Genomic DNA, 26,028 nt, shown 5'->3' on the forward strand with positions numbered 1-26,028 from the left:
ATATATTGCAAGAATACTGTTAGGATATTTGAAGCGTCACGTGGCAGACTTTTTCAGAAATTTGCAGTTCTGAAGTATAAAGAAAACATACATCATGATACTCATTTGATAAAAAGACAATCCAAAGCCAAGAGACTATTTAAACTTGGCATTTTATTAAACATCATAAACTCTGCTGTTATAGGCACAGTGGAACCAATAAACCATTAATACAGCATCATGCAACAGCCAACAGCAGAATATGAACCAGCTTTGATCAAGAGCAGGTGTGAGCACAAAGCAGAAAGTAAACTGTTCAGTCAATTAATGGGAACCGAGTTAAATACTCTCGTCTATCGGTAGGTTATAAATCATTGCATCCCAGTGGGAAAGGCTATAATAATTTCATAACAAAGCTCAGTGGTTCTAAACACTTTGCAGAAAATCTTTTATCAGACTCAGCCTGGCATCTCTGTCCCAAGAGTGAATTTTTGCTTTGTGGGTTCAGCCCAAATCAGTGCCCAGAAAAGAAGATTTCAGTGAAAGGGACTTGTGAGCAAACCTCCACATAGTCACAGACCAGATCTGGATAAACCCCCACAAGTTCAGTGGCTTATGTTAACTGCTGAAACATGAAAAGCCAAGCTGGAAGACGTAAGAACAGGCATTTGGCGTAGAACTAAGTAAGCGCTTTAGAGGAGCCAGGGAAAATTAAGACTCACTCACTCAAGGAAACAGGCGCCCAGATATTTTCCATTTTTAAAATTAATACTGAACGATGATATCTTAAATTTTTTTCCTAAACAAATGTGCCCCAGAGTCTCCAAAAATGGCTCCCTAAAGCTGAAAACTCCCTTCCCCATAGCAACTAAAATCCAAAACGAGCACTCAGGAAAGGCGGAGCTCACACCTGGAAATCTGGAAATTAAAACACACACACACACACACACACACACACACAAACCAAACGACAACCTAGTTAGATCACCTGAGAATGGGTTCCTCTTCTTTCACTGGCCGCTGTCATTTCCACCCAGCCCTCCACGTCTATGATAATAACCTCAGTGTGCAGACTGAAACCCTGCCAAGGGAGCCAGCTTCTACCCAGACTGCGACCAGTCTCCACCCAAACGAGGGATATATGTGAATTGCTTAAGTGTGGCAGTAACTCACCAGCTCAACCTCAAGGTCAGCCTTGCTGCGGAGTCTTTCTGACCTTGCTAACAAGGTTCCCAGTAGCTGGTTCTTGCCGTGTTCCTCAGTTCTCATGACTTAAGTTGGTGCCTTGCACTCCTGAATACCAGAGCCTGGATTTTGTCCTTGAACCTCAGTTTCCTCAGTATGTATTCTAAATTTCTACGTATGACCCCAGCTTATATGCTTGTATCTGTTTATTGCTCTGCATCATTCTGAGCTGCAGAGATGTTCCTTTTTCACACTAATAAGTCTCTCAGCTTTAGAATTATTGTTTAAAATTCTTGTTCCTTCTTTCCTTCCTTCCAAATATTTATTGAGTGTCTATTTGGAACTGGGCATAGAAAGAGAAAATAATCAGGTCCCTGACTTTAAGAGCAACGCATGTATCCACGTCTAAGTTCTCATTTTGAGTAAAATCAAGAGTCAGTCCTACTTAACCCTTTGATTTGCCTGATCTCTGGGTTCTATTCCATTCCATCCTCTAGGACCTAAGGAACTGAGGATAAGACCCTAAAAGGACACTAAATATACCACTTAAAGTTGATAAGCTTGAAGTCTTAATTGATAGCCTCCCCCAAGGATATCCATATCACTAACTGGTTGACTTGCATTGGTTTCCTTTGGTGTCTATTTTGCCCAATTAGATTGGACGATATCAGAAGTAGAGTTTATATACAAGTTTAATGTCTGCGTTAAAGAAAAGTTTTTAGTTATTTTGAGAATAGATGTATAAATTTGATCCCTAACAAGGACAGTTCTTTATTGCCACTAGAATATTCTGCCTTCGATTGCGTGGTGTTGTGTCCTTTGTAAAATAAAAGCTTGAGGTTTTCCACACAGGCATCTGAATGGTAGGGACTCGCCCAGTAATCCAGCCAACAGCTTCTAACTCTGGTTTTGATTAACAACACATCCATTTACAGTTGAAATTATATTCCTTCATAATTGAAGTATTAACAAAATACGGGGTTGTTTTTTTTTTTTTCGTTTTTCTTCTTTGCTATGAACTTTCTTGAGATTGTTTCTCAAAAGACATGCAATAAAGCTTAGGTTGTTGTGAGGAAGTTCTCAAATCAAAACTGACCTGACTACTCTTCCTTCCTTCGTTCCTTCCTCCCTCCCTTCCTTTCTTTCTCTCTCCCTCTTTCTCTCTTTCTCTCTCCACACACACACAAACATATATATATTTATCAAGCCCTATCCACTATATTAATCAGAAGCTAAAGCTGAAAAGCAAAAACACAAGAGCAATTCCTTCATGTTTCTGTACTTTGGCAGTGATGGACGAGACATCTGTAACTGCAGATCTCAACGCTGAGAACCCTCTCAAGATCGTACCAGAAAACTAACAACATAGTTTAATGAGAGACAAATACTTTGCCTTCAGATCATTCACAGCTACCTTTGAGAATTATGGATCTTACCAATTAGCAAGTTCTTGATGAACACATTACTTATTCATGGAAAAGGATTTGATTTTCTTCTTCACCAAACCATCAGCTGCCTTATTCAGTGACCTCAGAAGTGATAAACCTGGGATTATCTTGGCCCTGGAGTGGGTTTGTAACATGTTTTGCATTTCTAGAAAAGAAGGGTTGAAGCTTAGTTCCTCTGTTCAGTAAGTGTACAATATTGTGCAAGATATTTAATCTGTGTCTTGGCATTTCTGTGTATTTACAAGTTATTAACAAAACTAACTGCTCTATCACTTTGACTAGACTTTTGTGAATTTTTTTAGTATATTTTTATTGTGGTTAAAAAAAATCACAAAATTTACCATTTTAACCTTTTATAATTGTGGCAGTAAGTGCATTCACATCGCTGTGCAACCATCAGCGCCACCTATGTCCGGGCCTTTTCTCTTCCCCAACTGAAACTCTGCACCCATTAAACAGTAACTCCCCATTGTCCCCTCTCCTGGCCCCTAGAAACCACCATGTATTCTCTGTTTTAATAAATTTGACTACTCTGGGAACCTTATAGAAGAGGCATCATATAATATTTTTCCTGTAGTGACCAGCTTGTTTCATTTAGATTAATGTCTTCAAGGTTCAGCCATGTTGCAGCATGTGTCAAAATTTCCTTCCTTTTAAAGGCTGAACAGTATTCCATTGTGTATCACATACTAAGTTTTATTTATCCATTCATCTGTTCACGAACCCTGGGGATGCTTCCACCTTTTGGCTATTGGGAATAATGTTGCTTAGAGCATGAGTGTATCTATTTGAGTCCCTGCTTTCACTTATTTGGATATATACCCAGAATTAGAGTTGCTGGACTACATGGTAATTCTATATTTAATTTTTTAAGGAATTACCATACCATTTTCTTTTTTGTGTGAGTTTCAAGTAGGATAACACTTGGAAAAGAGCTCTGAAACTTCCAGTCTTTATAAACAAAATAAGTTCGGGGACAGCTTAGTCTGTATTTTTGGATAATGTTTGAGAATTTCTTCTTCCCCTCATCTCAGAGTCAACTTCTCTGAGCCTCGGTTTTGTCACTATAAAGTGAGGACCATAATACAGACCTTGCAAGTTTGTTTTGAAGTCTAAATGTAATAGTAGTAAATTGAAGCATATAAATTGTGGTTGTTATAGGTTAAACATGGTCAAATGTTGGCAATTTCATGAACTTCAACCTGATATATTGTCGATATCCATTTGACCTTCCAGAAACACTCTACAAATTTTGACATATACCCTATTCTGTGCTGTAAAAGACAGAGCTATATGCACAGCTTTCAGTCAATTCAGATGGAACAGGCAGTAGATTGCAGGACAGAAGGATGCGGTTGGGGTATTTATTCCCCTGCATCCTTGCTGCCAGATGACAGTTGGGCCAGCAGCCGCATTCCTCCAGTGAATTCCACAGCTCTTCTCAAGTGGCCTTTCCTGCAGCTTCAGCGCCAACCATGCACTAAGCCCCTTCAAGTGAGGTTGTGCTAACAGTTCTCCAAGATTCATAGTCCCAGGCACACCACCATCTTTCATCAGTTTCTCTTAGACATGTCCTCACTAAATAATTTCCTTATTAAATTCTCCTGAATTACCCTGTTTGAGTGTGCCATGTCTTTCCTGCAGGGACTGAAACTGTTATAATACATAGTATCATTAAGATATTGCCTTACTTTTATAAATGCTCAGTAAATGGTACTAATTGTCATGAAAATTACTTCAAATTTTTTACCACTATGAATTCTGTTTTGGTTAATCACACTTTTTATCTCAAATCAAAATTACTTATACACTGGCAGCATGATTAGTGAATCACCTTATATATAGTCTTGACAAAGATAAGATCTTCCTTCAAGGATGCCTGTTGGGTTCTCCAAGTAGCCAACAGGCTAGAAAACAAACAAAAGCTTAACCTAGCTTAATCTAGCTCTTAAAGTCTTTAATCCTAACTTTGTTCCATGTTGAATATGTTGAAACAGCTTGAAAATAATTTGAGAAGCTAAACACCCCAAGGGTTACTGTTGGTTTCTATTTAAGAAAAGCACTTGACCTGTTGTTGAAGATGAACTTGTCCCTTACTCAACAGGTGTCAAGACGTCAAGGAGCCTCACTAACCACAACGCTAGTTCAGATGTAAGAATGATGGCAAGGATGGATTTACTACGAACTCACAAATCTTAAGCTGCAGGGAATCTTCCTTGTATGAGCTCCTTTCAAAACCCTGGCAGGAGTCCAAGAAATATGTGCACAAGGTCATATGTGTTTGTAAATTAGCAAAAGTAAGACAAATTTCTCTTTCCACTGTGACTTCCCTCCTATTACATTTTCTATTATGAAGGGTAGAAATGAAGTGGCTGTGCGCATTTTGTGAGATAGGACTAAGCGTGGGTTGCACTGGGCATTCATTGGGTTTAGTGCGATTTATTTATGCTGTTTATAAGTATTTCCACGTAAAGTTAATTTACTGTTGTTTATTCCATAAAAAATGGCTTTGGGAATTCTATTTCTAGCCAATGTGCTGACTCAACCATCACTGTGGCAATAATATGCAAAAATAGAGGCTGTATCACAATATGAAAGTGTCCTACAACACCTGGCATGGAAATCTGTGAGTAGTGAAGGAAAAACAAGATTTGCAAATATGGAGCTAGAGACTCATCTATATAAAAATTCTTCCAGTCATTAAACATGCAAAGTTATAAGCAGAGAATTTAGTTCCCATCAATTTCTAGTCAAAACAGGAATATAATCAATAATGTAACATGTAAAATTATAAAAGCACCATACATTTTAAATTTTGCATGGTAATTATGCAAAATAGAATTTACCTGAATTCTTTTTACTGTAGAACACAAAACCACAGGAACATCAGATAACAATGAGTGTGTCGCTAATAGCTCATAAACGAGAGAAATTTGATAGAGGTTTTCAAATTTTGGCTACACTACTAGAAATTTTATATGACATTACTTGAGTGAATTGTGAACAAAAAAAGAAACTGTCTAAATCTTTATTCATAGGAAGCCAGCGAAAGCTTCCAGCACTCACCACATAGTTTATAGCTTCATGCTTTGTGTTGTACCACCTCTGGGTTTTGGCAAATGTGTAATGACTTGACCTTATAGTAACACAGTTTCGCTTCTCTAGAAATCCTCTGTGCTCCACCTCACCTATTTATCCCCCTCCACCAAGTCCTTGGCAATCACTGTTGTTTTTTTTTTTTACTTTCTTCATAGTTTTGCCTTTTCCAGAATGTCACATAGTTGGAATCAAATAATATTCAGCCTTTTCAAGATGACTTCTTTCACTTAGTCATATACATTTAAGTTTCTTCCATGTCTTTTGTGGCTCGAGAACTCATTTCTTTTTAGTGCTGTATAATATTCCATTGTACGGATGCACCAGAAATTATCCATTCACCTACTGAAGGACATCTTGGTTGCTTCCAAGTTTGGGCTATTATGAAAAAAGCTTATGTAAATATACATGTTCAGGTTTTTGTGTAAAAATACGTTTTCAACTCCATTGGGTAAATACCAAGGAGTGGGACTGCTAGACCGTATGGTAACAATATGTTGTTTCATAAGACACTGTCGAACTGTCTCCCAAAGTGGCTGTGCCATATTTTGCATTCCCAGAAATACTAAATGAGAGTTTCTATTGCTCCACAACCTCACCAGCATATTGTGTTGCCAGCGTTTTGGATTTTGACTATTCTAATAGGTGTGTAACATCATCTTATTGTTGTTTAAATTGGCAATTCACTAATGATGCATAATGTGTATCTTCTTTGGTGAGGTATCTGCTAAGGTCTTTGGTCCATTTTTTGTTCAGATTATTTGCTTTCTTATTGTTGAGTTTTAAGAGGTCTTTGTATATTCTGAATAGCAAATGCATATCCTTCATCAGATAGGTCTTCAATAAATATTTCCTTCCAGTGTGTGGCTTGTCTTCTCATTCTTCTGATGGAGTATATTTTTAATCTCATATATTATCATTTTCACCTCTAGAAGTTGGATTTGGTTTCTTTGGAATTTTTTTTTAATATATTTCAAGTACAGACTCGAAAGGAGAGCTTCTTAAACATTCAGAAGACAATTATGATAATTAGTTTGATGTCCCTTTGTACTAATTCTATTAACAGTATGATTTCTGGATCTGTTTTGATGGAGTAATTTTAATTCTAATTATGTGTCATATTTTTCTGCTTGTTTTCATGCCTGGTAATTTATTATTCAATACTAGGCTTTATAAATGTTGCCTTATCAAGTGCTAGATATATTTACATTCCACAAATATGTTAGGTGTTGTTTCGAGATGCATTTAAATTAAATGAAAGCAGTATGATCTTGGTGCGAGTTGAGGGGAGGCGTCTAGACCTAAATTTGCACCACTGCTTAGGAAAGACCCTTCTGAGTACTCTGCCCTCTACCCATGAATTATGAAGTTTTCCACTGTGCTGCGATGAAACTCTTCCTGATCCTGACTATGGGGAACGTTTTCTTTAAATGTGGGGCTGTTTGTCTCACTGGTCTTAAACAGCCTCCTCACACATATGAGCTGATTAGATCTCTGCTGAAAGCTAGAGGGAGACCCTCTACAGATCCTCAAAGATTGCTCTCTCCGATTCTCTCTCTTCTCCGGTCCTCTGCCCTGTGAACTCTGCCTCCTTGTCCCCTCTGGGCGCCCAGCTCTGTGTCATGTAGTCACAGAAACTGACAGCGCCTACCTGGGCTTCCCCCACCTGCACCACGGCCCGGACCGCCTCCAGGCAGTAAGCAGGGACAATTACACGGCTCACCTCATTTGTTTCCCCATCTCTCAGGGATCATTGTCCTTTATTATGTTTATTATTATTAAAAAAAAATTATCATGTTATTTATTTTGCCTGCTTTATGTTATTTCTGGGGAGAAGGTAAATCGAGGCACTGGGACTCCATTTTGGCCAGGAACTGTTTGGGACCCAGCAGCAAGTCATTAGACCTTTACTAAACTATTACAAGGTTAATTTTTAAAAAAAAATTTTTTTTGACTTTCAGACTAAAGCATAATTTTTAAATGGGTCCCCCAATTGGCCCACAGATACCACACACCCTTGGCCCCGACTGTCAGTGACAGTTCAGCTTCCTTTCATTGTAGCCTCTTCCTCACTGGGCACTAAGAGTCTACACCAGCTTGTTGCTAACTTTTAAACCTTTACAGGTGTGTGGGGGCCATTATTCCCTGAATCCTTCACATTCCAGGGTACCTATGTTAATTTTTCTGAGCTTTTCTTGAGCTCCCCTCCCCACACGGTAAGAACTATTGACAACTCTCTAAGGATGTATTCTTTCCCAATCTCCAATCTTCCAAGGAATTGACAGCCTTATTTCATAAAAGCTGGAGGTAATTAATAAGCTAGGAGTCATGACACAGTCTTCCAAACATTTAGCAAATCTTGCAAAGGTCTTCTGACAACTATTCTCAGCCATTTGAGGCCAAACAACTAGGAAGCAGGGAAAGTCTTTTTTGCTAACTCATTTTATATACACTATTTTATACATCAGGCATTTGTTTTGTGTCATCAAAGTGCGTAGAAATACTGCCTGGCTAGTAATGGGCTTTCAATACATATTTGTTGAACAAATAAATGAGCAATTGAGGGGGGTCACCCAGGTTTGCTAGCATATTGCAAAATCTGCATGGTTTACAGATGCTAAAACACTCAGAGAAAGGAGCAAGAAATTAGCAAAGATTTTTAAAAATTATTAAAACCAACCAAATGACATGACTTTTTTTGCACAACAGATTTCCCATAAGCACTAATAGATTCTCAAAGACAACGGAACTCAGCCACCAAGTTGCCAAGGAAACAAAGTTGCTTTCAACCTGAAATTCCGTACCCAGCGAGGTTATCATACAAGAGTGAAGAGCAAGGTAAAAGTATTTTCTGATAAACAAACAAACAAAATTAAGATTACATATTACAAACTCCAGTTGAAAAAAAACTTCTGAAAAAAATCTGTTTCATTTAATAGGAAAGAAAATGGAACAGAAGAAAGCAAAGAGTACAAAAAGTAGATATGAATAAAGAATTTGTGAAAATACGTTGGTAGGATTTAAATGAAGGATTGCCTACTCACAATATTACTAACGATGTAATTTGTTGTGTTTAAAAATGAGATGGGGCCAAAATAGAAGCAATAACACTGGAAATGAAAGTAAATCAGAGTTAAAATATTTCAAAGTTTGTGTGCCATGTCATAAAAGGCAAGAGATGTTTGCTAACTAGATTTTCTAAGTAAAGGATGTTAAAAATGGTAAGAGTAACCACTAAGCGAGTAGAAACAAGTTGTAAAACTTCAAGAAGTCAGAAAAAAAAAGAAAAATTATTTTTTAAATAGTTTGAAAAATAGGCAAAATAAGATGTTTAAGTCCAAATAAGGTTGTGAGGAAGAAAAAAAAGCAGCCTCTGGGACCCAGGAACTCGCCTAAAAATTACAAAAAGACACCAGAGGCATCTTAGAAGCAGGCCTGTCACTCAAAGCAGGGCTCTGCTGTTCTTCTGCGGGACATAAATAATCTCATAGAACACCAACTTCGGACAAAGTCAGTGTGAGACTGTGATCAAGTGAGACAGACCAAGACCACTTTATAACACGGTCTAAACGTTGTCACTGTCACTGTTGGATCCACAAAATACCGAACATCGCCCTCTCCTGGCTAGTATGAGTGAACGCTGCTTTTTTCTTTTAGCACAGCTTTTGTCTCTCTAGCTAAGATTTGCTAATAAACTCGGTTATAGAATTGTCCCCATTTTTCTGACAGCATTCAATATGAAATAAACCTTTTTCCTTCGACTTTCCCACAAATCACCCAATCAAAGCCCCAATCTGATAACACTTTCTTTCTGAGCACCCCTCCTCCGTTCCCCAGGGTGTACAATCTCCAGTGATTCACTGAATTATAAACCCAGTGTTGAAGGATGTTTGCACTGCTGGGATCTTTGGCTGGAGAACACGGACACCTATAACCACAATAAAATTAAAATGGTATTTTAGTTCACTCTCCTTACCAATTTGTTCCTAGATGAAGTTTAGAATAATTCCACCAATAATTCCTGAACCACCCCTCCCTGCCAAAAAAATAGAAATCCTGTTGGAAATTTTCATTTTCTTAAAAGTACAGAATAATGTGGTGAGAACTGATATCTTTCCAGCATTGATTTTTCCCTTTCAGAAACGTGATATATCTCTCCATTTATATACATCATGGTTTATGATTTCTTTGTAGTTTTATTCATATAGATAATGTATATGACTTGTCAAATTTATTTCTAAGTAATATATAAAAAGCTATTCCTTGATATTTATGCTAACAATATTTTTACATAAATATGTATGTAAATGGATGTATATACATAGATATGTATATATAAACACACATATATTTCTTAATATAGTTTTGTCACGTGCCTTAAGTTTATTCCTGTATGTTCACATATTTTGTGCTATTACATATCATTATTATGCTTCCTGTTTCCTAATTCACTAATACCTATTTTTAACTTTAAATTATCTGGTATATTTTCCTGATCTCTTTCTAATCTTTAGAATAAAATGACTGGCTAATTTATTTTTAATAAATATTTCAGAATATAAATTTTTCTCTGAGTATAAATTTGACAACATGCTACAAACAACCATATAAATAAAGAGCTCTTCCCGTCTTTATTTAGGATATTTGATTTTTTTTAGCCAATAAAGCTTTGTCTCTTTAATTTTTGTAATCAGTTTCTATTGTTAGAATATGATGGTGATAGAATTTTACCTATATAATAACTGGGAAGTTCTTATTTTTCTCAGTTATCTTCATTTAAAATAATTTTCATGAATATTTAGGTCCTATATGCTCCAGTGGGTACAAATATACGCATGTATGTTCTTAATGCACATACTCAATATATATATGCATCTTTATGAATAAGCTTTTCCACCTACACTAAGCTCCAAAGCACAAGGACTGTATTTGTCCTTTTCACTACTGCATCGCTGAAGCCTGGCACAATGCCAAGCATACTTAAGAAATATTTGTAATTCTATGAATTAGTAATTCATCTCATTTATTCTTTTTCCCTAAATGATCTCTCAAAACCTAAAAGATGTGTTTTAAAAAAAAAAACCCTCACTACTATGGTTACATTAAGTGTTCCTTGTATATTTAAAAGCCCTCACTGGTTATATTTACATTCTCCATTATTTGGTGTATCAAGGTTCATAACTGTTATATCTTCATTGTGGAATTTCCCATCAATATGAAATCAGCATCTTTGTCCACCTACTGCTTTTGGAACTGATTTCTACTTTGATGCGGGCAGCAGCTCTGGTGTTCTTTTCCTTGGGATCTTTGTCCCACTTTGTAACTGATTAAAACTCTCTCATAGTTGTACTTCTTGTAAAAATTGTATAAATGTTGGGGTTTGATTGTTTTAACTAATACAAGCCTTTGACCTCTAAAAGGTGACACGTCAAATATTTCTTATGCTTTTAGTTTTTAATGCCTCCTATTGTTTGCTGTATGGTGTTTTATAAATATCTTTCATTTCCTTTTTTCTATTTCCCTAATAAGATGGAAAATATACATCGAATTTTAATAGTACATACTCTCAAATATTGAAAATCATATATTTTCTCAATTCATCAATGTAACAAAGGAAATAATTTACTGCTTCCTGCCTATAAATATTAGGGTGGGAAAACACGCTTTTACTCTCTCTGCACCCTCTCCACCAGTTCCCTGCCTCTCAATCAACGTCTTTTAAATTTCAGTATTGTTATTATTTTTTGTTAACTCTTATCTCTTATTTTGGAGTTTGCTCTTATAAGTATATAAACTACATACTTGATGAAATTTACTTCTGTATCCAATTATGAATCATTTTTGGAAGTACTTTTTTCTTCTGCAGCTTAAATTCTCATTTATATTGCAGATGGTTTTTATGGACTTGTCTTATTTGTTTCCCCTTCTTTCCTTCATTGCTTCTTTCCTTCTTTAGGAAAGGCAGCTCCATCCACCTCAGCAAAGGGGTGCCTTTTGGTTAGTTCTCATTATTGGTAGCTTTCTGACTCCTCCTCTCAAGCCACAGCAGGAAAGTTATGTAAGACCCAATTTCCAATGTGTGATGTAGCCTTTTATTTTGAGTGGGGGGCCTGAACAGTCTTTTCTACTTGGCTTGACTACCTTTCCACTGGGAGCAGAGTTTAACCTGTACCACCTAAAGCAATCTGTGGTTCTTCACCTATCAAAAATAAGTGAAAAAAATGCAGTTCCCTAAGCGTAATTCTGCAACTTTCAGCCTTAAAAACTTGAGCTCTAACTTGTAAAGCATCACACCCTTTCCATCACAGACACCGATTATGTCTCAGATTGGAAAATGTTTGGTAGAAACATGCCTAGAAAAGTGGGAACGGGAATGCTGAGCCAGCCCTGCTCAGCAGAGGTTGGCTTTCTTGGCTTTGAAAGCAGAAGACTGCTCTTCCCCGAGGCATGTGATACAAGAATTTGATGGACTGAACACTTTGTCAACTTTTCCTCCATGTGGTTTGTCATCCTGCCTTAGGACTTCGTCTGAGCTACGGTACACGGTGAGTCCCCACAAAATCTGGTCTATCCTGGAGTCCAGATCTAGACCATTTTTCTGTAGCACTGCAAATGCACACACTTGGCTGTGTTTTCTCAATGATGGGAGGCATGCTTCGCCGTAAAATGTCTAAGAGCTTTAGTCAAACAAACACATATATTTGTACAGATTCTCTTTGTCCTTGTAATATGTCTCTTCTCTTTTTCAAAGAGAAATCGGCCCATAGTCATGATTGTAAATGATTGTTGAGTGTTGCCTCAGCAGGGGATACCCAGGAGAGGCTCACTCAATGAAAACCCTTGTTCCCTAGCTGCTTATGTCATTTCATGGCCCTTCCACCTCCCAAGCATTTCCCATGTCTGTGACAGCAATCTTTCATCCATTTATTTCTTCAACAAATGTTACTTCCCAGGCGCTCTGTTGGGCACTGGAGATATGATGCAGTCCTAGCTCTCATAGAACATACAGTCTAAGGAGAAGAAAGCCAATAAACCAGCAAGTGAGCAAATGGAGAAATATCCATAAAAGGTTACATTACTATGAAAAGGGGAAACTGTGAGCTGGGGTAGCAGATGCAGAAGGGAGTCCTGTGAATAAGGTGGTGACAGGCTTCTTCTCTGTTTAAATTAAGAGCAAGGAGAAGAAGCCAGTTATGAAGTTGTATGAGGCTGACAGTCTGTGTTCTAGCCAGAATTACAAACAGGAAGGACCTAAAGCAGAAATCAGGAGAGTGATCTGAGGATAATGTGAATGGAGCTATAACGTGAGATTTGGAGAGATTTTCATTTTAATTAGAAAGTCACGTGATGAATTTCAAAAATATGATTCTGGAATGGGGAATGGAGAGGGTACAGATCAAGAGTGGAAGCAATAAGACCATCTGCATGATTGCCATCTCCCACCTAGAAGGGGGCGCATTTGAAATACATTTCAGAGGTAGAATCAGTTGGGCTTGGATGTAGGATGTTAAGTACAGAAGCAATAAGGGATGCCTTTAAGGAACTTGCTTGGGCAACTGAGCAGATGACAAGTCTTTTTACTGAGATGTGGATGGTTGACAGAGGAGCAAATTCAGAGTGGGGAGAGAAATCAGGAGTTCACATCTGAACATAGTATTTGGGGAAAGTCTTTGAATCACAAGCATATACACAGAATTCAAAGTCATACACATATTCAAAACCACCTAAAAAAAGGACACGAATGATCTTATTTACAAGACAGAGACAGACACAGAAAACAAACTTATGGTTACCAGAGGGAAAAGGGGGTGGGAGGGATAAATTGGGAGTTTGGGATCTGTAGATACACACTACTATATATAAAGTAGACAAATAACAAGGTCCTACTGTATAGCACAGGGAACTATATTCAACATTTTGTAATGGCCTATAATGAAAAAGAGTATGTATATGTATAAATGAATCACTATGCTGTGTGCCAGAAATTAACACAACATTGCAAATCAACTATACTTCAATTAAAAAATAAAGTAATTTTCTTGTAGACAACAACAACAAAATGATTAGAAACAAAAAAGAACCCGAAGTCATATGAAACATATCACCCAAGAATAGACAAGAAAGCCCTTAGCAACTCCAACATTTACATGTTGGATGGAAGAGAAATGATCAGCAGAAAAGACTAAAAACAAGAGGACAATGAAGGGAAAAGAAAACCAGTGCAGTGTGGTTCTATGGAAGCCAAGAGAAGAAAGATTTCAGGGAGGAGGAGCAGTCACTCGTCTTGGAGCCACCAAGAGGCTGAGGAAGATGACCTTCAAAATTTGCAATCACAAAGGTCACGAGCCATCTTGACAAGTGCAGTTTCATTTGAACAGTGGCATTTACAGGAGGAGAAGAGGGAGCCGGGGGAAATGCAGCAAGTTAAAAACTCATTTAAAGTGAAGGGGGGATAAATAGTGAATGGCACTGGGCAAGGAGAGACAGCACGTGCAGGCAATTGTTTCAAGATCTTTGTCCCTGAAGAGGGCAAAGGAATGGGGGGACAATATCTCAAAGAAGGTTTTGAAAAGATGGGAGATTCAGAAGCATGTTTATCTATTGCTCAGAATGACCCACTAAAGGTGAGAGTGACTCATGGTGGAGTCCAAAGAGAGATTATCTGTAAGAGTAATAATCCTGGGAAGTTGAGAAAGAATGGGATCTAGAACACAGACAAGGGATCAGATTTTGATAACAGGAAGGAAGCTCTGGATAGTGTAGCAGGAAGATTCTGCAGAAGAAGCATGAACACGGGCAAGTTTCCAGTTTTATCAAACAACTCCAGACTCTACCAACCTCTCCTTGGTCAGAAGAACAGCCAAGTCTTAATTCTCCACTGCAAAAATGATACAACACTTCAAAGACTAAACCAAGCAGAATTTCTCCTTGCCACCTGAGCAGCAGAATCCTAGATCGAACTTCTCTGGCCAGTCTCTGGAGGTCAGAAGCCAGTTTGGATAACGATGCAGTAGTGATAAGAAAAAGGTAAGTTTTAAAGTTCAGCGTTTGCAGACCACGTGGACTACGTCTGCCTGCATTTACTCACGTATGGTAGACACCCTGCTATGAATTCTTTCTTATCAGCGTTACAAAAACTCATTTTGTTTTAATGATAAGGATGTTAAGTTATCCTTTTCATTTGAAAACCTAAAGCATAAGGAAGACAAACACAGACTGGGAGAGAAATGCATTATATCTTTGGACCACAGAACCATTGCACAAAAATGCTGCAGAACAGGGCGACAGCATGGCTTGGAAACCATTTTTGGGTGTGCTTTTTTAGGATGTTTTTCACATTGAACTACATCATATTATCATTAGCGCCATGCCCTGGGATTTTTGAGCCTCCACGGCGCTTGCTAGCTGACAGTGACACACTCTCTTATATCTGACAGCCCTCAGCCCACTAGCCAGCCAGCTTGCCGTAATATTTATGGACACCTTTGAACGCAACTACACAGCACGTAAGACATACAGAAGAAGAAAAAAGCAAAGACAGCTCCTGAATAACACTGATGTTCCTGTTTTCCTCATGCGTGAAGTTAAGGGTTAAATGCACATTAAAAGTGGGGCGGGGGAAGTCTGCTGTCAGGGAAGGGTGAACTGGATGCTACAGCTAAAGAAAAATTTCAACAAACATCACACACGAGAGAATTTTCTCTCCCCAAAATGAAGTGTCATTTCAGGTTTCCAACTACATATGTCAATGTAATTATAAAACAGATTTTATAAATCAGAAGCAATAATGGGGTGCCGGGTGAGTGGGTGTGTATGTGTGTGTGTGTGTGCGTGTGTGAATGCGTAATTTTTAAATATTCAACGTGCAGATTATGCACTCCAGAGAATTAATCAAACTGTCAGGCCCAAGACCAAAAACTGAGAAGCAGACACAGTGGTATGTCACGGTAACTTAGCAACCAGAGCTGAAGCGGTTAAGGCAGAAATTGCTGTCATTTACTTACGTTTAAGAATTTCTACCTTATACTCTCCCTGCTCGCCACCCACCTCCTTCCAAATACACATTCTGATTCCTCCAGGTGGTAGTTCACTGAATCAAATCTTTTATATATTTTAATGATCTCCTGTTTGACAATTGCTATTTGTAGAGATGAGGATCACCCACTGAGCACCGGATTTCAGAGCATCTGTGGATACTTCATTGATCAAAAACTCTTCAGTCTTTTGTGCATAACACAGGTGTTCCCGACTGGATTCATCATTTCCCATCAGATCATGAGACACACGTCCATTGTGAGTAATTCCCGTGTGTAAGTAACGCATTAGAGGGACAGAGCCAGGTCCGTGACAGGTCTGTTCTGGTTCTCAATAGCAGTCGCCTTCAGGATGACAGTTTCGGAGCAGCCCCTGAATGGACACCACTATAGGACCTGCATATAGCAGGTCACCTACGTCAAGGAAATTCTGTCCTAAAATATACAAAGGAGTTCTGTAGCTTAAGGCTCAAGCAAAGAGCAAATATTAAGTATTCATAAACAAAAAAAGGGGGGGGGGAAGCATTGCTAGGGTATTTCAAATGCTGATATAGTTAACAGTTTACATAATGCCCCAGTGACCTTGGATTAGTGAGAAGACACAGAAAACGGTTTATCTCATCCCCTCCATCTCAACAACGCTGGCCGGCCCTGCTGAGTACTTGCTACACCAGGTTCTTAAACACCAAGCCAAAGAGGCTTCTGCGAGGGTAGCAGTGACCAAGGTGAAGTTCTCCTCTTCCAGTGCTGCCCTGGGACAAGCTGCTTATGAGATCATATGTTTCCTTTAAGACAGATGTGGCTGGTCATAGAATAAAGAGTACCCATCCCTCTAGACTATCGCAAGCCTGTGCTGGATTTTTGGTGAGCCTTCTTAAAAAAAAAGTCAGAATCCCAAGGTAATGTATGAATATGAACGTGATTATGCCTCGTATGACTTGATGCTCAATTCTCTTAGCTTTGCTGGTCCTGCCACTGTCCACCCAGAACAACTGTGCCTGTCTCACTAACCCATCTTTCCCAAGAGTGTTAAACTCAGAAGCAAGATTTGAATGGTCATTGGTTCATTTACTCTTAAGGTAAGTAAGAATTGAATTACTGGTTCATTGTTATATCTTAATTCAGAAGATACCGTTAAACAATCCTAGAAATAAAAATATTCTGGGGCCAGGATTTAATCAAAATGACAAGGTCATTTCAGTTAATGACTTTTTTTGTTTGCTGTTGTTTTGTTAAATCGTACTTTTTGCAGTTCATAAAGACATTAGCAATACTTTTAACATTTCTTTCCTCATGTTGTATGTGAGATGGTCTGTTAGATTGATGGAAGCCATATATATAAGCAGAGACAGGTAGATAAAAATAAAAAGAAGCAAAAGAAAAGCTACGAGGCTTCTTTCTCGCCTCTTCCTACACTGATTTGTTTTTCCTTGTTGGATATGTACTTCCTGAGCCTCCAATGTCACTGGCTACAGATATTTGTGCTCATGTCTGAAGCCTGATGATCACCCCACTAGGATTTAGTACCTTCACGTGAGGTCGCTTTGCTCCTTTTTCTCTCACTGGTGAGACTACTTCACAATGCCTTTTCTCTCTCTGTAATCATTTATTCTTTCGTTCATTTAAGGAGTATTAATTGGGCTCCTTTCTTTACCCTCAAAGAGCTGAAAGCAGACGTACTTCACGGGATAAGGCAGCCCATCAGCCCTGGGCTGGGCTTTCTCTGGAGAAGTCTGCCCCCTCAGGTCCCCCACTCTTGGTCAAAGGACACATGGGCATCTTTCTTGTTCTCTAGGTCAATGATGCCCAAAGAGAGGCATGTACACCTCCTTTGTGGAAGATGGATGGGAAGAAAATATTAGCACTTCCCTTAATATTCTTTTTCATTCAGGGAAACAAAAGAAATTATGTATAGAGTCACATTGGCTCATTCTCAACTTTTTTCCTGCCCTCATGGGACCACGTCATTCGTAGTCTATGAAGTGCCAAGAAAGAGGAGGCGTCTGCCACACTGATGGCCCAACAGTGGCATCTCTCTTTGCTTTTAGAGTGTCGCAACATTGTGCAGTTTACATTTGCCCACTGAAGCAGATTTATGCCTTGGTAGTGTCTAGTCTTAACGAAACTGACCCTCAAAAATATAAAACTGGCTTAATATATTCCTGAATAAAAACACCACTGACCAAAGATGTTAATACAAATGACTAGGTGGGGACAACAAAAATGGATGGAGTTGATAATCGACCTTTTCTGCATATCTTTTGTAAATTTCACAAGGGTGAGAAACAATGGCAATGTAATGAGGGCTCCCAGGAAGTTTCCAGAATTTTTAGAAACTATTAAAAGCGCTTAAAATATGAATTTATATGCACTATCAATGGATGTCACTTAGCTGTGTTTCCTAATGAGTTGCAGCTGAAGTGAATTAGGCTCCTTGTGATGTATGCTAATATCAGTCCTGTATGCATATTATTTATGAATAAATGTGTGTGCATTTATTGGGGTGCATATTCAAAAAAATTTTAATAACATGGGTTCACCATGATCAAAAAGTTGGGGGGGAGGGTACAGCTCAAGTGGTAGAGCACATGCTTAGTATGCATGAGGCCCTGGGTTCAATCCCCAGTACCTCCTCTAAAAATAAACCTAATTACCTCCGCCCCTAATTAAATAATACAATAATAAGTAAATAAAATAGGGGGGAGGGTATAGCTTAAGTGGTAGAGTGCATGCTCAACACGCATGAGGTCCTCGGTTCAATCCCCAGTACCTCCTCTAAAAATAAACAAAAAAAGTTGGGGTGCTACCACTGCAAGTAATCAGGCTGTAGCCCCTTTTCTGGTTTTAGTGATCACTGCAGGTCCTTAAGCTCTGGGGGCTGAGCCACCTTGACTAATCTGTCTCTTGAACATTCTGTTCGCAGGTCCTCTCCCGACCAGCACAGATTACGCCTCAAACCTTGAGGAAACCGCTTGATTTTAAAGAGAGGAATCGTTTCACAAATGCCTCATACAATACTGCCTCCTGCTACGTTTACAACCTATCCTTTTTCTCTGGCTTTTTCTTGGTTTTTGCCTGGAAAAGCCGTCGTCCTTAAATGTGGCTGGGTCAGACTTCCTGCATCAGGACTTGCTGACCCCCGGCACGGTTCCTCCTCCGTCACGGGGCACAAGTCCCTCACACAAGCGCCCCGAAGCAGCCAGCGTTTCTGGGGCGTCCCCGTCGTCACGCGTTTGGACCATAGGCAGCTCACAAACGGGCCGCCCCCGCGCACGGAGAGAGGCCACGGCCAACCTGGACCTCCCCCGGCGGATGCTTCCTTCCTAAAGCCCATTTCTTCGGTCTCCCGGCTGGCTGGCTGGCAAACTGTGGGTTCGCAGCCTCGCAGGGAGCTTCCCGGGTGAAATTTGAAACGGGTCCCCGTCACCCCAAGGCAGGGAGAGACGGAAGAAAGGGGGAGAGACCACTCGCGCGGGTGGGCGGCATGTTTACCAAGCAAGGAACTTACGTGATGCTTGTCTTGGGTACCACGAGACGAGGAGGTCTCCGCACCTGCCCCCCGGAAGCTTACGTTTATAGAGAGGCGCGAACGGGGTTCAGTCACACACACACAGTCCAGTCGCAGCGACACGCCGCTCTCTCCAGGCTGTGTCCTTAAACATGGCTCCCCCTGTGGGCACAGCGGGCCGACCGTACATCCCGGGGGCGGGGAGGGGCGAGGCGCCTCGGATTGCCCGGATGCAGCTCGCAGGTCAGCCTGCGGCCGCGCCCTGTTAATGACCTCCTGAACGGTCAGTTTCAGCACTGCGGATATTGAGGCTTTGCTGCTGGACGTTCTGCGCCTTGCAGGAGCCGTTGCAGCATCCCTGACCTCTACCCACTAGGCGCCCCCTAGCAAGCCCTCCCCTCCCAACCAGAAATGTCTCCAGACGTTGCAGGGGTGCTCCGGAGGGCACGATCTCTCCCACTTGAGAACCGTTTTAAGGGCTAATCAGTAAAATAACAGGTTGCTATGGTAGAAGATATTAGGCAGGGAAGATTTAGATTGGGCTGTCTGATAAAGCCGCTCTGAGGGGGAGATTTACAAGCCGACAACCGAAGAAAGAGAAGAAGCCAGTCTCCTCATGGGGGCATGGAAGAGCTTTCTCGGCTGCAGGAACAGCAAGTGCGAAAACTCTTGAGTCTTGGGATGGATGGACCCCGGAAACTGAAACAAGGCTGGAGTTGCTGGAGTTTGGTGGCAAGGAGTAATGCTGGAGATGTTTGCCAAGGGCAAAAAAGAGCACACAGGACTTGGGAGACTTCAGGAAAAAAATTTAATCGGCAGCCATTCTGTGCTCATTCTGTGGGTTTTGAAGAACGCTGTCATGCCTAGTTTTACATAACTTTTAAGGAACCGATAGTATTGAAAGTCATATATGAGTTAATCTTTCTAATAATGGAAGATTTTCAATTTTGGAGCCTGAGGGCAGAGACTAGTGAGACACACACACACACACACACACACACACACACACACACACACACGCACAATTTACCTTATGGGGCAGAAGGTTGGTTTCTGCAATAAATAGATTGTTAATTTAGAATTAGATATTGAATATTCAGGTATTGTTGCTAGAAATGAAAAGTTGGTGAGGACCAAAAATTGAGATGTTATTTCTACAACTCAGAAATTGCATTTGCCAATTTCTCTAAGAAAATACTTGAGAAATTAATCTGCTGTGTTCTAATTTGCACGATTAACTTTGTCCAACCCCAGACCTCTAAATTTACCTGCTTTGGGGGAAAGTACTTGCTTGCCAGCTTCAAGTATTTGAATCTCAGCTTCTTAATCTGTAAAATCCTGCTCTCTTTAAGGCATATTGAATATCTAAGACGATTTAATTTGCTGATCTTTTATATTTTGCCCCCTCAAAGTAAATATAATTTAACTTTTCATGAAATCTCCATGACTCTGTAGAATAATTGGGGGAAAACTGTTCTGTTTGATCTCCCTGTGTGGATTACTTGGAGTTGAGTTTGAGATGGTATACAATCCCAGACTCTCTTTCATAACACAATTTCTTTATCAAAACCTACGGTGAAACTGGCAGATGCCTTCGGTCCGGCATCCAGCCAAAGATACATCCAGGAACAATTGGCTGAAAAGAAATAAGAAACTGTCCTGTCTGCCAAATTTCCTCATGCCTGCAGCTCTTGAAAGCTATTTCAACAGGGAAAAAAATCTATAAACAGATATAAAAAAAAGCAACAGTTGCCTCTGTTCAAGTTTCCATCACATGTGACCTGATTTTTCAATCCTCTGTGATGTCTGGACCCTGGTTTCCCAGCGAGAGCCAAAGCAAACTGCTTTCAAGAGTCTCCATCTCTGTTTGCAAACCATACCCCATTTGCCCATTAGGCAGACATCTGCCATGGGGACCCAGCACAGCTTCCTCCTGGAGCCTCAATCTGAGACAGGGGCCAAGCTGTACTCTGTCAGAATTCATCTGACGATGCAGAGGTCAGTGTCAGTCAGGATAAACGGACTTGTTTCTGACACTAGGACGAAACAGAAAACATTTGGGAACAATAAGTGGCCTGAGGCTGATACTGTTCTCTGGAGAAGGGTAAAGTGTACCGTGATCTACTGACTGCCCTTGGAAAAGCTATTGCTAGAGGAAAGATTGATTCTGTGTGTGTGTGTGTGTGTGTGTGTGTGTGTGTGTGTGTGTGTGTGTGTTAGAGGAAATATGAATGATTAATAACAGCAAACTGTAGACTGTCATCAAATTGCTCTCCAATAATTCCTCTGCTCTTTCAAATTCTCTTACAATCTTTTGTAAAAGAGCAATTTTTGAAATAAACAACATGTATTCCTGTCTATTTTGCTATCATTTATTTACAGGTGTTCTTTGCTGTAGTCATTTATTGAAACTACCTCTCAACATTTTGGACAAAAATAATGCTTTTAGAGACAAATTAAAATTTTATATGAGGAAAAATACCGTATGATATCACTTACATGTGGAATCTTAAAAAATGACACAAATGAACTTATTTATAAAACAGAGACAGACTCACAAACATAGAAAACAAACTTATGATTACCGGGCGGTGGGGGGGGGGAAGCAGGGGGAGGGACAAATTGGATTTGTCCAATTTGTTCAGGATTTGCAGATAAACACTATTATATGTAAAACAGATAAGCAACAAGGTCCTACTATATAGCACAGGAAACTATATTCAATACCCTGTAATAGCCTGTAATGAAAAAGAATATGAAAAGAAATATATATATGTATAACTGAATCACTATGCTGTACACCAGAAATTAACACAACATTGTAAACTGACTATTCTTCAATTAAAAATTTAAAAAACAGAAACAGACTCATAATAAAATAAATTTAAAATTGTGTATAAGGATGCTTCTGTACTCTGAAAAAGAAAATTCTGCTGGTCTCCTTGTGTAAGAACATGATGATGCCTGGAGTTGTTTAAACGTAAGGTAATGAAGGGAGCGTATAGCTTAGTGGTAGAATGTGTGCTTAGCATGAACAAAGTCCTGGGTTCAATCTCCAAAGTACTTCCATTAAAAATAATAATAACAAGCAAATAAATACGTAAACCTAATTACCTCCCCCCTTCAAAAAAAAAAAAAACAAAAAACCTTAAGGTAATGTCCTTGATAATTTAAACACTATAAGAAAAATGCTACTTGGATTTGTTCATTATTGCTGCCTAATCTATCATCCCAAATCAGAATGGGTGAAAACAACATGCATTTATTTAGTTCATAATCCTGTGGGTGGGAAATGTAAGCTGTTTCATCTCTGGTTCTTCTGGCCTTGGCTGTACTCCCTGTGCAGTTGAAAGCACGTCAGCTAGGGGGCGCTGCTACTGGGTTGCGTCCTGAAGGCCCCTGGCATGACCAACCAGCTGTTTGAAGTTGATACATCATGTTACTTCTCTAGACCTCAATTTCTCCACTGATAACCTGAGAGTGATAGGGCTGTAAGCCACCCTGGATGTACACTTGTCCAACATTCTGACTCATTGCACTAGGACACCTGGAGGGGGTGTCTTCCAAGGTGGGAATTCAACCAGCCTGCCTTGCTGAGCTCTGCCTGCCAGAATCAAATGCTATCTTTTCCAAACTTTCCAATAAGAAAATGAATGTTCCATATGTCTACCAAAAGGGATGCCTTTTTTAATTCTCATAAATGGCCAGATGGTTAGCTTTTGTATTGCCCTTACTGGTCTCTGCTCACTGTCTCTAGTGCAATGGGTGTGAGACACTATGGGTTTTACGTTCTTCCCTTGAACTGTGGATTCCCATAATCACCGCTTCCTGCTAATTGAGTATAAGCCCATGGTGACCACAGCAATGCTCCATCCTCATAAAAACATCACCTAATGTCCACTAACGTTAGTGACATTCTCCCCTCTCCTGCCTGATGTCCGAGATCAAATTCCCTTTGGGAGGAACAAGTCGGGAGACAGCCTGAGGGGAATGTGTAGGAGAGCGTTGGTGAAGCAACTTCTCCTCTAGGCTCCAGGAGAGACACTTGCCTTGGTGTCTTTCCCAGCTTCTTATCATCAGAGCAGTAACACCTCAGCATTCCAAATGAAAGTGTGAGCTGGGGGACCGGATCATGAAGAGGTTTCTTTTTGGTGGCAGGCTTTAGAACAGCAACACACAAAGAATCCTCATGCCGAGCAGACGCCTGGGTTTGGATCAGGACTGGGGTTCCATCTAGCACTTGGGACCAAAAAATCAGCTTTTAATAATAATATTCATTTTCTGGCTCTGTGCCTTGTAGAGATGTCACTCAGAAATCTGTGACAGCAGCTGACACCCACAAGGTTCACAGTGTCAAGTCCTGGTCAGTTTGGGTTCAAGTAATATAAATTTATTATCTGTGTAAATTCTGGGTGAAGTCTTAATGGCTGTGATTCCTAATACTACACTTTGCCACATCCATGAGCTAAGTGTTTACATTTTTTAATTTGCTTTAACCATCTCAAGTTACTCTTTTGCTAACGGAGTTACAAGCTGTTAGATTACCAACAGAAAGTAGGTATTCTAGTTCTGAGTTTCGTAGTTTATTTTTTCCAAATCAAATACTTTTAAATAATTATCATAATAATAGCCGTTCCTGTATTAGTCAGCTAGGGCTACCCTAACAAAATACCACAGATCATGGCTTAAGCAACAGAAATTTATTTGCTCATAGTTCTGGAGGCTAGAAACCCAAGGTCAATGTGTCAGCAGGTTTGATGTCCTCCGTGACTTGCAAGGGGTCACCTTCTCAGTGTGTCCTCACATGGTCTTTGTGAACAAGTTCTCCTGGTTTCTCTCTCCGTGTCCTAATCTTCAGTCTTACTGGATTAGGGCTTACCCTGAAGACCTCATTTTAACTTAATCACCCCTGTAAACAACTTCTTTCCAAATACAGTTATGTTTGGAGGTACTGGAGGCTCGGGCTTCAATATACAAATTTTGGAGGACACAGTTTGGTCTATAACCATTACCATTCTTTATTTCTGCCAAGTATGACTCTATACACTTAATAGTCCACAGTTTCTCTTACTCAGCACTGTTGACATTTTGGTTTAGATAATTTTTTGTTGGGGTTGGATGGGAGGCTTCCCTGAGCATCATAGGCTGTTTAATATCATCCTGGGTTTCTACGCATTAGATGCCAGTAGCATCTTCTCCCCCAGTAGTGACCACCAAAAATGTCTCCAGACATCATCAAATCCTCTACGAGAGGCGAAATGGTCTCCAATGAGAATCACATATTAAGTCTAATTTTGACACAACAGTCCAAGTTAACTTTGAACACCCCCACTTCATAAAGAAAGATGTGAGATCAAAGTGTGAATCATTGGCCAAGGTCACAGGGAGACTATGTGGTAGAGCCAGGATTTGAACCCTAGTTATTTTTCCCATGACCTTATTCTGCTCATGAGTGGCTACCCTATTTGTCTTCAACCTTTAATTTTCAATTGTTTCTAATTCAGTTAACCCAAGCTCTGAAACACTGGGCTCAAATTAATCAGTAATTAACCATGCGATGAGACCTTTTTATGTCTTTGTGAAAATCCAAACCGTAAATCGACTGCACCCCAGAAAATGTGACAGCTTCAGGGTGATGTTCAACTTTTCTTTAAAGCCTGTGGGTTCATCAAATCTTCCCTGAACTTCTAATAACCTCCAGAGAGGAGGGGAAACTAAGTGGTTATGTAAGTGTGTGTGCGGTGGAGTTCTGGGAAAGATCCCTGCCGAACTTTCAAGAAGTAATCTTTGCTTCCCCATCATGAAGCACAGGACTTGATTAACTTTATCTTCGCATACCAATAAATGTTGTCTCGGCCATAAAAACAGTCAGCTCTAGTATAAATCCAACCCCAGTATTTAATTCCTTGACCTTCCATGTCAGCAATTCTTACAAGCAAGCTACATGCCCTGTGAAGTGTCTCCTTTTTATTGGCTCTAAATTTACTGTCTGATCATTTTGCAGCTCCTATACTCATCACGCCACGGACAACATAAAAAAGGACTGCTCCAGAGACCTTCATATTTTGGAACATCTTTATCTCTCTTATTCTATTTCCTCTGCCCCAGCTCTTCCATATGGTAATCATTCTCCTGAGAAAGGCATAATTATTTTTTTTAATACAGAGTTGAAGCAAATAAGAGAAAAGCTTCATTTCAATTGATAATGATACCAAGCAAAATCCTCTGAAAAATTATTTTCACTTTATCCGTTATTTTATTAGGAAATAATAACTTTCTGTAAAATATTTCTAATCCCCACTGTTCATGCTATCATTTTTTAAAGGTGCTCTCCAAAAGTGTGAATTTTGGAGATAAATCTTGAAAAAAATGAATTCTCCATCAGGACTATTATTAGAACCATTGTTTATTTATAAGGGTGTGTTTTTTTAGTTGAAGTACAGCCAATTACAGTGTGTCAACTTCTGGTGTACAGCACAATGTCCCGATCATGCAAATACATACATATATTTTTTTCATATTTTTTTCCATTAAAGGTTATTACAAGATATTGAACATAGTTCCCTGTGCTATACAAAAGAAAGTTTTTAAAATCTGTTTTTATGTATAGTGGCTAACATGTGCAAATCTCAGACTCCCAAATTTATCCCTTCCCACTCCCTTTCCCCGGTAACCGTAAGATTGTTTACTAAGTCTGCGAGTCTGTTTCTGTTTTGTAGATGAGTTCATAGTGTCCTTTTTTGGGGGGGATTCCACATATAAGGGTGTGTTTTAAATA

The 26,028-nt window shown here is 39.6% G+C and overlaps 1 long non-coding RNA gene across 1 annotated transcript in view; it reads right to left on the reverse strand.

Annotated features, from left to right (window-relative positions):
• The window catches only part of LOC116660000, a 207,719-nt gene extending 188,373 nt beyond the window's left edge, over window positions 1-19,346 (reverse strand). The window contains exon 1 of the long non-coding RNA XR_004315356.1: window positions 19,251-19,346. This is a non-coding gene — a long non-coding RNA (uncharacterized LOC116660000). The remainder of the gene's footprint in view (window positions 1-19,250) is intronic.
• Between the last annotated feature and the right edge of the window lie 6,682 nt (window positions 19,347-26,028).

Source organism: Camelus ferus, chromosome 26 (genome assembly GCF_009834535.1).
Source record: "Camelus ferus isolate YT-003-E chromosome 26, BCGSAC_Cfer_1.0, whole genome shotgun sequence".
Classification (NCBI taxonomy): domain Eukaryota; kingdom Metazoa; phylum Chordata; class Mammalia; order Artiodactyla; family Camelidae; genus Camelus; species Camelus ferus.